Consider the following 15,366-nt stretch of genomic DNA (forward strand, 5'->3'; position numbering starts at 1 on the left):
TTTGTGAACATGTGTGTAAATCCTTGAGGATGAAGACTCTGGCTTTGTTGTGATGTGCTGTTTGTGTGGGACGAACACTACGCATGTATTCGCGATGTTTCTCGACGAATATTTTCGGGTCTGGAGATAGATCAGCTGAGACGAAGAATTCTCCGGGGATCCACAGGCATGTTCCATATAGAATTTCCGCTGGGCTGGTTTGGAGATCTTCTTTGAAAGATGTTCTTAAACCTAGTAATACTGTCGGTAAGATTTCCAGCCAAGGTTTAGGTGAGCACATGAGAGCAGCTTTCAAAGTTCTGTGCATACGTTCCACGATGCCGTTGGACTGAGGATGATAGGCTGTAGTGCGAATTTTTTGTGTGCCCACGAGATGAGTCAGAGCCTGAAACAGAGAGGATTCAAATTGTGTACCTTGATCTGAGGTGATGGTGATCGGTGAACCAAAACGGCAGATCCAATGGTTGAAGAGTTCATTGGCAACGGTTTCTTCTGCTGTCATGTCTTGTATGAGAATTGCTTCTGGCCACCTGGAGAATCTGTCAATCATGGTAAGACAGTATTGGTAACCACGGACATTAGTTAAGATGATGATGTCCACATGTATGTGATTGAACCTGGAATCAAGTACTGCAATGTGATTAGGTTGGAGCTTGGTATGACGGTGAACTTTGGATTGTTGGCATGCAAGACATTCTCGAGACCATAAAATGGCGTCTTTACGAATTTTGGGCCAGACAAACTTCTCTCTGAGGAGCTTGGAGGTTGTTCTACCGCTCGGATGAGCAGGGTTGTGTACGACGTTGAAGGCTGTTTTTCTTAGGCTGACTGGAATGTAGGGTTTGACTGTACCTGTGGAGATGTCACAGTGTATGTGAATGTCAGGTTCGACTTCCAGTTTCTGGAGTTTAAGGTTAGTGTTGGACTGTAAAAGATGTTGAAGGTCAATGTCCTTGGCCTGTTCATCCCGAATGTTTTCAGGGCTGAGTTCAGTGGGCATCTTGATGGAGTAGATGCGAGAAAGAGCATCAGCTACAGTGTTATCATCACCTTTTACATACCTGATGTCTGTAGAGAATGATGAGATAAAATCCAGCTGTCGCAGACGACGTTCACAGGATTTGTCGTGTTTTTGTTTGAAGGCGTAGATCAGAGGCTTGTGATCTGTGTTGATGGTGAAGTTGCGGCAGTTTAAGAGATGCTGAAAGAATCTAATGGATGAGAAAATGGCTAATAACTCACGGTCATAAGTGCTGTAGCGTTGCTCCGTGGGACTGAGCTTCCTCGAGAAGAAACCTAGCGGTTGCCAGACGTCGTTGACGAGTTGTTGAAGTTGTTCTCCAATTGCAGTGGATGAAGCATCAGTGGTGAGAGTCATAGTTGCATCTGGAGATGGATAGGCAAGAAGAGTGATCTTGGCAAGTTTGCTTTTACATTCTTCAAAACCTTTTTCAGCCTCGGTGGTCCAGTTAATTTTTGTTTTGTCTTTCTTTATGGAGTTTTTGATGTAGGCGTAGAGAGGAAGTTGAGAATGTGCTGCCTGTGGCATGCACGTTCTGTAATAATTGATTACTCCAAGAAAGCGTCTGAGCTCTTCGACCGTGTTAGGCTTAGTATAATTGAGAATGGCTTCGACTCGTTCAGTGATGGGTGAGTAACCTTGAGCAGTAATGTGATAGCCTAGAAAATCAACTTGAGGTTGACCGAAAACACATTTGCTGGTGTTGATGCTGAGTGAGTGAGATTGAAGACGCTCGAAGACCATTTTGAGGTGTTTTTGGTGTTCCTGTTCGTCTTTTGACATGATGAGGATGTCATCGATGTATACAAAAACGAAGTCCAGGTCTCTGAAGATTGTGTCCATGAATCTTTGGAATCTCTGGATTGCATTTCGAAGTCCGAAAGGCATGACTAGATATTCATATAAACCCCAAGGCGTAATGATGGCAGTTTTGTGTACGTCATCTTCGTGCATAGGGATTTGGTGATACGCTCTGTCCAGATCAAGCTTGGAGAAGATGTGCTTGTCATGTAGACGAAGGAAAAGATCGTGGATCAGAGGTGGTGGATACATGTCCGGCTCTGTGTTAGAGTTGAGGTGACGATAATCACCACAGAGTCTCCAGTCCTTGTTCTTCTTGCGAACCATGTGTATGGGGCTGGCGTAGGAACTGCTGGAAGGTCTGATGATGCCGTTTTCCAACATGTCAGAGATCTGATGTTTTGCAGATGCCGCTTTCTCACCGGCAAGTTTGTAGGCACGCGCAGTAACTGGTGGTCCCTTGGTGATGATGCGATGAGCGTGATCCATGTTAGCGAAATTTGGTTTGTTGATGGGTTTGGTAATTTCGATGAAGCTGTTGAGCAACTCTGCGTAACTTTGTGGTAAAGTTGAGTCAACAGTCGAAACGTTGTAAGTGCGGGTCTGTAGAGTTTCTCCCTTTGTTGAGAGTGACGTAAGTGGATCAATGAGGCGTTGGTTCCTGAGATCAATGAGAAGATTGAAGTGAGTGAGGAAGTCCGCTCCAATTATTGGGATTTGTACATCCGCAATGATGAACGACCAGGCGAAATCCCTACGTAGATTTAGGTCTATGTGGACGGTTTTGCGGCCATACGTGCTGATGGCTGAGGCGTTTGCGGCGTAGAGCTTTAAGGAATCCTCTTCAAGCTTCTTCTTGAAAAATTGCACTGGTATGATGGAGACAACTGATCCCGAGTCAATGAGGAAGTTTTGATGAGTGGAAAAATCGTAGATGTGTAGCCGGAGTTCCTGAATGGGAATTTTACTCGGGCTGTCATTGACTTCCCCGATCAATTCATGATCTCTTGTTGAAGCGTTTTGAGGGTGAGCTGCACCTCAAGTAAAGCACGTTCAGTTTTGCTGCCCGAGATCGTTGGAGGAGCGGTGCAGTTGTTGACCGCGAAAATCGAATTGTTGGTGGAGTTGAGTACAAATCGATCTGCAAGCTCAGCTAGAGCGTTTAAGTTATTAAGATCAGGTGACATGAGTAAGTAGGGACGTACCTGAGTAGGAAGTTGAGCTATCCAGAGCTCATGCAGCACTTCATCGGTGATGGCATTTTGTGCTAGAGCCCGCATCTCTCGGAGAAGCTGTGACGGTCTCTTGTCTTCAAGTCGTAGGTCCTTGAGGAGCTTGCGGAGTTTCACTTGTCGTGTGTCTGAGAAACGGTCCAGAATTGCAGCTTTCAAGGCGTTGAATTTGTTTTGCGTTGGCGGGTTGCCGATGATGTCCCAGAGCTGTTTTGTCACCTTGATTGGTAAAGACTTCAGGATTTGGCTGTACTTTTGATTGTCACTGGTTATGCGATTGGCAACGAAATCGGCTTCAGCTATTGCGAACCTCATTTCCGGCTCATCGGTAGTAAATTGTGGCAAGTTTAGGTTAACTGCATAAACATGTTCAGGATATGTATTAAGGTTAGCTTGGTTTGCGTTACCTGTGTTAATTTGCAGCAGTGGTTGGTTGTTGTTTGGAGGTCTGATAGGGTCTTGAGTTTTCTTGTAGGCGCCAGTGTATCCTACAGCACCCTCGTCCGTTAGCGGGTTGATCGGGTTGGTTACATTGGTAAGATCAGCCAAGGGCAAGCCCACTGGAATGTCGTCGTTCATGATTATTCTGGAGGAATCTTTCACAGGAGATCTGGTGATCATATGATAAGAAGTCACAAAAAAAAAAAAGGATCTGCTTGCGGAAAGTGCGAAAAATGGCTGCCGGTGTGGCTTGTTTTCGCGGTGAGGGTTAGATTTTTTAATCACTGATATTCACTTTAGTAATCACGTCGGGGTCACCATTTGTAGATTAAAAAGGGGCTAAATCTACTTTAATTATAGAAATGATAACTAGCTTAATTAAACAATCAATGATTAACTTTATTAACAACGATTTAATAAATACAGGTAAGAGAGAGTAATGCACTTGGCGGTAAAACTTGTAATAAATAATAATTAATTTAGCGTTGCTTGTCCGCTATAGCTGTGGCGTGTCTCAGTATGTATTTGTGAGACTGTTTTTGTTTGTATTTGTGTGTTTGGGTGTGTGTGTGAGTGTGTTTGTTAATCCCAACTGTAGTTGGCGCTTTGGTAGCGTTGTTGCCTGCCGAGTCCGGTAGAGGCATGACAGAGGTGCCAATTCCGCCACACTGTTGTGGCGGTACGATAAGCTCGGTCACGCCACAGCGACGGGAGTCGCAATTAAACGCGCCTCGGCGGCACCTACAACCAGCCGGTGAAGCAATTCAGCAACAGCAGCGCCAAGACTCATGGTGGCGAAAAACACAACTACTATCACACGCTACAGCTGTGGATGTATCTTAATATTAAAATAGAGATGAAATGTATGTGAAACCAATTTATTCGTGATATGATTGGTTGAAAATAACTATTCTCATTATGATTGGTTGAAAGTGAATATAATATACATAAACGACACATAAATATATCAAACAAATATAACTCTTCTAAAAAGTTGATGGCCGGATGCCGTATCGTTTTACGTCACTTCTGTGACTATTTTATTCGGTTGTTGATTTGTCGACTGAGATAGTGGCAGGATTTTTAAAAGAATGAAGGCGAGCGAAGCGAGCGTGTTAAGTCTAGTCCACTTTTATAATTTAGATGAAAAATATGAAAATATATCATGTAATCAAACTATTCGTAACGTGATTGGTTGAATATATCATAAGCAAGAAAATATATGCAAACTCTACAGTCGAAGCGGGCGCTTGCGCGCGCAAATTTGAATTCTAGTATAATACTAATTATCGAAGTAATTTCAGTACACTTATTAAAGCTTGTTAAATTACTGGCTGGACTTTCCCGCCAAAATCAATCAACGGTCATGAAACCAAAATTGCCGCCATTCAACAATACCAGACCTGATTTATGGTTCATCCTGGTCGACGCCGAGTTCACCACGACAAACACTGACGATGATACCACCAGGTATCTCACCGTCATACGAGCGCTGGATCCAGATATCATCGAACAGCTCGCAGACGTCGTTCGCCAGGAACCAGCAACAGATAAGTACAAAACACTAAAAAATGCAATTATCTCACGCGTTACTGATTCCAGGCAAAAACAAGTACACATTGCGGGAAACCACCCTCGCGGGTCGAACCCCGTCTCAATTACTACGCATAATGCGCGAACAAGCAGACGGTTCAATTGACGACAGCATCTTGCAGCAGTTATGGCTAGAACGACTACCTCCAGAGGTTAGACCACATTTGATCACGACCAGCAAGCTCCCGTTGGACACCATCGCAGAATTCGCTAACCGCTTCATAGAACTAATGCCCAGCACGCAGGTCATGGCAACTTCTGCACGCCCAGCAACACAATAAAGCCAGAACAACCTCGAGCTGAAGATCAACGAACTACAACAAACCCTGGCCACCTGCATGCAGGAAATTATCAACTTAAAAGCAAAACAGGAACAGACTCAACAACTGATAAACAATCAATTTATCAGTCAACAACAAATGCAACAACAACAATCGTAAATTCAGCAAGCGACTGGTCAACTTCCTTTCCTAAATCGATCGAGACGCAGATCACCAACGCCAACCAGGAATGGTATCTGTTACTATCATCAAAAATACGGAAACTCCGCTCGTCGTTGTCTCTTGCCATGCACACTTGCATCCACGCTGAACACGACGACACAAAACCAGGAAAACTAGAGCCGCTGTCAACACTAGGAGCAGTGAGTGACAGCGACCCTCTATGTCCAAAAGAGCTCCGCCTGCACATCGTCGACAATATTACCCACCAGAAATTTTTAATTGATTCCGGGTCGGTAGTATCAATATTGCCAGCAAAAACCTTTCGAAAAAACCGAAAGGCAGAACAATTAACATTGTATGCAGCAAATTCTTCACAAATAAGCACATACGGCACAACAATCATCAACCTGGAGCTCAATCTACGCCGAGACTTCTCTTGGTCATTCATCATAGCCGATGTCGACACTGCAATCATCGGTGCCGACTTTCTCACGTATTACAACTTACTGATAGACCTGAAAAATCAGCAGCTGATCGATCCAACTACGCAGATAACTTCGAAAGGTCACACCAGTGCTACGCAATACCACACTATTTCAACGATCAGCGCAGATCTACCGCCTAAATATGCGGAACTCTTGAAACAATACGTCGTCATCACGAAGCCCATAAGCAAGCCTCGTATTACGTCGACGGAATTCGCGCACAGAATCATCACACGTGGTGCACCTGTAACAGCACGTGCACGCAAGCTCGGTGGGGAAAAATCCGTCTCCGCAAAACAACAAATACGAGAACTTCTCGACTCTGGCATCCTGCGACCATCGAAAAGCAAATACGCGAGTCCAATCCACATGACTCGTAAAAAAGATAACTCATGGAGGATGTGCGGCGATTACAGAAAATTAAACGAGACCACTGAGCATGACAATTATCCACCACCGCTAAACAGAATCTTTTTTCACGTTTAAAAAACAAAAAAAGATTTACCAAACTTGACATGGAAAAGGCCTACTTGCAGCTGCCAATCCACCCGGATGACATTGCTAAAACCGCCATAATCACACCGTGGGGCTTATATGAGTACCTAGGTATGCCTTATGATCTAAGAAACGCCGGGCAAGCTTACCAAAGATACATGGATGACCTCTTCAGGGACCTCGACTTCGTGTTCGTCTATATAGACGACATTTTGATCTTCTCGGACAACGAGGAAGAACACTTTGAGCATGTCCGCACCGTCTTTGAACTCCTCAAAAAACACAACCTCATCATCAACCTTAAGAAATGTCTTTTCGATCAATCAAAAATAAATTTCCTGGGATTCACGATCAACGAGCACGGCTATGCGCCCACTCAAGAACGTGTTGATGCTATCCTAGACTTCAATAAGCCAGAAACTATCTGCAAACTTCGCAGGTTTCTAGGCATGATCAATTATTACCGACGAAACATCCCTCATGCAGCGCAAATCATGCTACCTCTCAACGCCTACTTGAAGAAGTCCATAAAAAATGACAAAACACAAATCGATTGGACACCAGAGGCCAATGACGCATTCCACGCCTGCAAACGAGAATTAGCAAAAACCACGCTACTCACATTTCCGTCATCAACTGAACCACTGGCTCTCACCACCGACGCTTCATCCACAGCCATTGGAGCCAAACTCGAACAACTCGAAGGTGATACCTGGAAGCCTATAGGATTTTTCTCCAGGAAACTCTCCGAGACCGAGAAAAGATATAGTACTTACGACCGGGAACTACTAGGAATTTTCGCTGCTACAAAATTCTTCCGTCATCTCCTGGAATGTCGCAACTTCATCATAAAAACTGATCACAAGCCATTAACATACGCATTTAAACAGAAATTGGACAAAGCATCTGAACGTCAACTACGACAACTTGATTACATCGCACAGCTCTCAACAGACATAGTCTATGTGAAAGGCGAAGACAACATCGTTGCAGATGCTTTGTCACGAGTCAACACCATCAACATGCCGTCAGTACTCACACCTGCAACAACTCACCAAGAGCAAGAAAACGACGAAGAACTGGTGAACTTACTCCAAAATTCAACGTCGTTAAAATTACAAAAATTATCAATTGAAAACTCTGATGTCTACTGCGAAATTTCATCTGGAACTGTCAAATCTTACATTCCTCAGACCCTCCGCAAAGCTGCATTCGACTCAGTGCACAATCCGTCGCATCCTGGACGTAAAGCCACGTCAAACAATCTACGAGCCAAATACATATGGCCAGGAATAAGAAAAGACGCAATAAAATGGCCCCGCGAATGCTTAGCATGTCAACGAGCCAAAGTACACCCTCATACCAAAATCAAGCCAAACCATTTCGAAGCTCCCGACAATAGATTCAACCACATCCACCTAGACATAATCACGTTACCAAAAGTCGGTGAATACCAATACCGCCTCACCCTCATCGATCGCTTCACCCGATGGCCAGTCGCCATTCCCATCAAGGATATGACAGCTGACACCGTCGTCACCGCATTCTTCGATCATTGGATTGCTCATTACGGTACTCCTACACAAATCACTACTGATCAGGGAACCCAGTTTGAATCGGCCCTCTTCACAGCACTTGCACAACTCGTCGGAGCCCAGAAAACACGGACAACACCGTATCATCCGCAATCAAACGGAATCGTCGAACGAATGCACCGGACTTTAAAAGCCGCACTTATGTGTTCTCCAAAACCTTGGACAGAAATCCTGTCAACAGCTCTACTTGGACTACGAACCAGCTTCAAAGAAGATATCCAGGCCACTCCTGCCGACCTTCTATACGGAACATGTCTCCGAGTACCTGCACGGAAAAAAGTAAACTGTAATAAATAACAGTCGATTTATAATAAGTAATGATCAACTGCTAAAAATTACCACTTCAAACAGTAAAATCATGATTCTACTATTCACATTGTAATATTTACAATTTAAACCTTACAATTTACTCTTTACGTGGAAGAAAATACTATTTCAAACAGTAATATTCGCCATGTAAATGTCTAAAATGTTAAAGTATAATAATAAAGAATTCAGACTTTAATATTTATCATTTCGTACCTAAAAAATGATGTTATGATATGTAAAAAGTATAGAATAAAGTTAGTAAATTTCTAATACAAGCAACGTCAATATTTACAAAGTAAAATGGTAAATTTTAAACGCAACGCTAAAAATCAAACTGTAATTATTGACTTGCTTAGACTGGTAAAATGTATATTTTGAAAGTATAATTTTTACTGTTTGAAATATTAAATTCTCCCAGAGTGAGACCCCCTTCTCTTTCATCTGAGTTCCCCTTCTCTTTATAATATGGACTATATATTGAAATGGCAATTTTTACTGTTTGAAACTGTAATTTTTAAAGATAAAAGAGTCGTTATTTACTATAGTGACAACTACTAATTACTTATTTTGGATATTAAATTATAAATTGTGGCTTTTATACTTTCTACATTAAGTTCTGTAATATTTATATTTTTGCCACCCCGATGTCCGCTTTACTGTTTGAAACTATAAAAACTAACCGGAATCCGAGTGAATATTACAGTTTACTTTTTTCCGTGTGGCGAATTCTTCACATCCGCTGAGATGCCATCTGAACCTCAAATATTCGTTGAGAAACATCGCGAGTATATGCGCGGTCTTCGTCCAACAACGACAGCTCACCACAACAAAGCACGCATTTTCATTCTAAAAAACCTGGACACATGCTCTCACGTCCTTGTCAGATGCGACCAAGTCAAAGCACCATTGGAAGCCCCATACATCGGACCGTACAAAGTCCTCAACAGAATCTCCGATCGAGTATACACTCTTGACATCGACGGCGAAGAAAAAAACATATCAATCGAGCGATTAAAACCGGCATACATCGCCAAAAATGACGACTCTCATCCAGTCACCGACGAAGCATCAACTCCACCATCGACGCAATCGCAGTCACAATCACATCACTGGGGATCAACCATTGGTAGACCACAAAAGACCTATACACGAAAAGTCACCTTCAAACTTCCCGCGGAAACTCACTCGGGGGGAGTGGTTGTGGCAGCATGATAAGCTCGGTCATGCCACAGCGACGGGAGTCGCAATTAAACGCGCTTCGACGGTACCTACAACCAGCCGGTGAACCAATTTAGCAACAGCAGCGCCAAGACTCATGGTGGCGAAAAACACAACTACTATCACACGCTACAGCTGTGGATGTATATAATACTAATTATCGAAGTAATTTCAGTACACTTATTAAAGCTTGTTAAATTATTTGAATTATCTAATAAATGTTATTAACCTGCCAAAGAATACCTTTGTTTAATTTATGTAGTGGTAGTACAAAAACACCCTACACTGTAGTACTGCCTGACATAAATATATCATAGATGGCGGTAAGTTTTAATTTAAATTTTCTCAGTGTTGTGCACGTTTTCTAAATCACTCAGCCACAGCAACGCGTGGCCGGGTCGCTAGTATATTATAGATTATAGATTATTAACAATTATCTATTGTACAGAATATTTTAGTATTAACGATGTGAAAAAGCTGCAGTATCAATCGAACATTTGGACAGAATTTAATTACTCAATCTGCCACTTTGCAAGTGAAAACTTTTGATTATACTGTTACGTTCTCGTAAATTTTAAATTTATTTAAAGTTTTATAAATCTATTTTAAAAATCATTTAATTATTATCCGAGGTATTTCGTAACGGAAATACCTCGAGATAACAGATTTATAGAACGTCAACGCAGCCTAGTAGACTAAACAGTCTACGTTGTGGGTTTTGGACTGCGTTGATGTTCTCATAAGGTAACCTGAGATGCAACGTTGCTTAAATTCATTATAAAACTCATTGTAATTATTATTGTATGATACATTCAGTCTCCAGACTTCCTCTGGAACAGTCAGTCCGAGGACTTAGCAGAGGAGGAATCTCTGCTGGTCCGAGGCTGAACCTGCCAATTCCTTATTAATAAATACTTCTTTTTTAATTGTCAATCGATTAAAATGGGTACTTATTGAAACCTTCAACCAGGGTTGAGAGCGCTTATCAACGTTTCACCCTGGTTCCTTTACCTCGAGCGCTAGCCAGCGTTCGGGTATCCTATCCAAAAATATCCTAACTATTACCCCCAGGGTAAGAGCGCTTATTAGCTGTTCTCACCCTGGTGAAATTGCCCAGAGCGCTAGCCAGCGTTCAGGCACTCTACCCATTCCCCTTCATTATCTACCTGCAGGCAGGTAAAACAAAAGTAAAATATTAAAATATATTTTATTTATAAATTAAAAATGAGAATTATTAAATTATGTATATTTAAAAAGTACTTCGCGGATAAATCGTCTTAATTTTCTTAAAAAAAAAAAAGAAAAAAATTTTTAATCACGATTTTTCGTGTAATTTCGCGATTTTATGTGACATGAGAGTTTTAATTTTAATGTATAATTACTCCAAAATATTATAAAAATTATATCATATTTCATGACAAATAATATTAAAATTATTGCTGCGGATAATTATCACGCGGATTGTAAATCTTTAGTATGATATTATTTTGTCTGAATTGTAAATTATTAAATATTAATTATTAATATTTGTAATAGTTTAAATCGTTTCAAAATAATTTTGAATTAGATTTTCTTAAATTAATCTTAACAGTAAATTCTTATAGAAATTATACTGTGATATAAAAATTTTAAATTTATTGAGTAATAAGTAAATAATTTGAATTAATTAATTTTCTGTTTTGATTCGTCGAATTATTATTTAACATGGAGAAAAATATTCTTCATAAATTGTTCATTGCACGTAAATCAGCGATGAAATTCTCTTACATTATAAAATTGATACTTAAATTTCAAGTATCTAATTCAGTTTTTTAAAATTAATTTATAACGAATTATTTGCTTAAATAATTTCTAAACGTATAATCGATATCCTAGAGTGGTCATTGTTATTAATAATGATCAGGAAACATGTTTGAATTCATTGTTGATAGGAAAAACCTGTCTCAGTAGAATAATTCTTATGTAGCTAATCGGTAGAGGTTTGATATCCGAGAATAGCTATTAATACTTATAATAGTCAGGATACAAGCCTCAAATTCATTGTAGATCGATAAAAATATCTATCTCAATAAGATTAAAATTTTGAGACCCTAGAATAGTCATTATTATTGTTAATGATCAGGATCCATGTCTCATTTACATTGTAGGTGGCAAAAAATGCCTATCTCAATAGATTAAATTTTTTAATCCTAGAGTAATCATTATTATTATTAATGATCAGGATAAATGACTTGAATTCATTGTAGATCTATCACAGTAGATTAATCGAGTCAATAAAAGTTTATATTAAATATAAAAAAAAAAATTTATAATTCAATTACGCCAGTAAAATTATAAAATTTTACTGTTCCGAATGTTTATTCTATAACTAATTAGTTGTGATTTTATACTTTTCAAAATTTTCTAATTATCTTTAACGTAATTGTTAATTTAAATTTGTTTTCATCAAAATGATTTCGAAATTTTATAAAAGAAAAGGTAATTGAAAATTCAATGTTTAATTTAATAATGAAATTATTCTAACGTCAAGTTTAGAATCTCATAATATTTTCGAGTTAAGTACTTTCTGATAAAATAATCTATCAGAAATGAAATTTTGGGTTCAAAGTTCCCAATTTGAAATTTGGCGTTCATATTAACTAAAAATAATTAAAGTTTTTCAAATTTGTTCTCAATCTAATAAAAATTGAGTTACGTAATTTTGAATTGAAATATGATAAACAATAACAACTGTCAAGATTTCTTTAATAAATCTTAAAAATGTTTCACATTACTGGCTTAATCTGGTTGTTTTATAATTTAATCTTTGCGATTTTATTTTGTTTGCAATTGATTTTCTCAGGTGAGTAACTATTAAAGTTACTCATCCTGGAGAACTTAAATATTAAATTCTTGAGGAAGACTTTTGCCATTTTTCGAGATGGTTGTGACATCGACCTCAAATTTTTGGGCTACAACATCGAGTACGGTAGGTCCGGGCCACCATCTGCATAGATCCTCCCCTTCGAGGACAGCAGTAATGGGAAAATTATGTAATATTTTCACGGTTGAAATGGAAAGTCGTATTGTATCCATTTCATCGGCTACTCGTATGTCTCTGATTGTTGTACGTCTCTTATAATTTGAGGAAGATTCCAGCTATCGAGAAAAATGGTTAGAAGATCAACTTCAGTAACAAGCTGCAGTGCCCGTATTTGAGGTAGGATTGGACCACCATCTGCATAGATCCTCCCCTTCGAGGACAGCAATAATGGTAAAATTAATCACCTCCTTGGGTGATAATTTTCAAGGGCGAAGTGGAAAGTCGTTATGCATTCATTTCATCAGCTACCCAAATCGGTTTTTGCAAAATGTGTATGTTCATTTTTATTATTCTATTGCGGTAACGATAAATTGTTTACCGACGAAATAACACCAAATTCAGCCAGTAGAACATTACTAATGAAAATCATTTAATTTTTATAATTTGAAAATTTTATAAACGACTTAAGTCGGGAGGGCGCCAAATGTCAAATCAAAATTGTTTAATTTTAAGAGGCATTCTTAAGGACCTCTCATTTTTGTATTAATTATAAAAAATTTTATGTTAGCGTTACATCTCAGGTTTAGGATAAGTATATATGTTGATTTAAAATTTACTATTTCTTTTGGTTTGTATCGAATTATTTTTTGGAGTCGTACCGCTTTGTGTAGCGCTGCGACTCACTTAAGTCGGGAGGTGTTACGTTCTCGTAAATTTTAAATTTATTTAAAGTTTTATAAATCTGTTTTAAAAATCATTAAATAATTATTTAAATCATTTAATTATTATCCGAGGTATTTCGTAACGGAAATACCTCGAGATAACAGATTTATAGAACGTCAACGCAGTCTAGTAGACTAAACAGTCTACGTTGTGGGTTTTGGACTGCGTTGATGTTCTCATAGGGTAACCTGAGATGCAACGTTGCTTAAATTCATTATAAAACTCATTGTAATTATTATTGTATGATACATTCTGTCTCCAGACTTCCTCTGGAACAGTCAGTCCGAGGACTTAGCAGAGGAGGAATCTCTGCTGGTCCGAGGCTGAACCTGCCAATTCCTTATTAATAAATACTTCTTTTTTAATTGTCAATCGATTAAAATGGGTACTTATTAAAACCTTCAACCAGGGTTGAGAGCGCTTATCAACGTTTCACCCTGGTTCCTTTACCTCGAGCGCTAGCCAGCGTTCGGGTATCCTATCCAAAAATATCCTAACTATTACCCCCAGGGTAAGAGCGCTTATTAGCTGTTCTCACCCTGGTGAAATTGCCCAGAGCGCTAGCCAGCGTTCAGGCACTCTATCCATTCCCCTTCATTATCTACCTGTAGGCAGGTAAAACAAAAGTAAAATATTAAAATATATTTTATTTATAAATTAAAAATGAGAATTATTAAATTATGTATATTTAAAAAGTACTTCGCGGATAAATCAGTGACATGACCCACCTGGAGTCTATCGACTTCCTAACGAGGTCAAAATCTGGACATTTAAATAAATTATTTAAATTTAAAAATTAATTACACCCAAAATTTGGGAACGTAACAATACACATCTCGCCTTCTACTATTGCAGAACTAGAAACTGGTTTTCGTAACTCAAACATTTTATCTATTGTAATTATAACTATTATTACTTCTGTTTCTTAATTTATTTTTAAAAAAATAAAATGTCAGTCAGTTAAATATCCTGTGATATTCCATTACCCGACTCGAATTTTAGTGAGGCATGCCGAAAAATCAGTTTGGGACAAAGTTGGCTTTCTGAACTTAGGCTAACCCAATTCGGTCTTATTTGTTTTAAATTATGGAAGCCGAACATTGGAATGCCAAAAAAATTCCATATTTGGATGTAATCTCGTATTACTCTGGCACTGCGTAAGTTCAAAATGCCATGGATTGCCTAAATGGTACGAAATTATGGTAACCGAAGGTTAACCAAAGTTTTGTATACCAAGATCGGGCTCATTTAGGCAAGCATGTGGTATGTGGTAATGCCTAAGTTCGGCATGCAATGGATTGCCTAACTAGTTCGAAATAACGGTAACCAAAGATGCCATAAACATTTTCTCGAGTGAATTTGTTTTTTACTTCGTGCCAAGAAATTGTAAACTTTTAATAGCTTGTAATTAAAAGTTGTGACTGATTTACATTGATGTTTGCCAACAATATGTACAACAGAATTAATTTATTTGACAAAAAAAAAGGAAAGTATGGAAAACTACTTAAAAAAAGTCCATTAATTACTAAATTATTTTTATTTTTAAACTGAAAATAGTTTTGGAAAAAATTTTCTACACATTTTCAAACTCACAACTGTAAAAACAATCAAGTTATAGGTAAAAGAATGAACGTTTTTTGTACAGTAGCGCTAGTAACGCAGCGGATAAAGCGAAGATAAAAGAATAAACGTTTTTTGTACAGTAACGCTAGTAACGCAGCAGATAAAGCGATAGCTTAGAAATCTCAAGGCTCTGTAGTTGACTCAGAAGAAATAAAAAAAACCATGGAATTTATCAGTAAATATAGCTTTGTTAAGATAGATAATTGTAATTTTTTGATTTCAATAGTGATTATTATTAATTTGTTAGGGGCCTTATTTCATTAACACAACAACGCGGCTTTGTTACATCAAAACTAGCAGGCTATTTAGTAACATATATTTAATTGAACAAAAAGTGCTTTACACTGATTAAATAAATCTTCAGA

This window comes from Cotesia typhae, unplaced genomic scaffold, assembly GCF_013202065.1.
Source record: "Cotesia typhae breed Kobodo isofemale line unplaced genomic scaffold, CoteBio_Ctyphae contig_65, whole genome shotgun sequence".
NCBI lineage: Eukaryota > Metazoa > Arthropoda > Insecta > Hymenoptera > Braconidae > Cotesia > Cotesia typhae.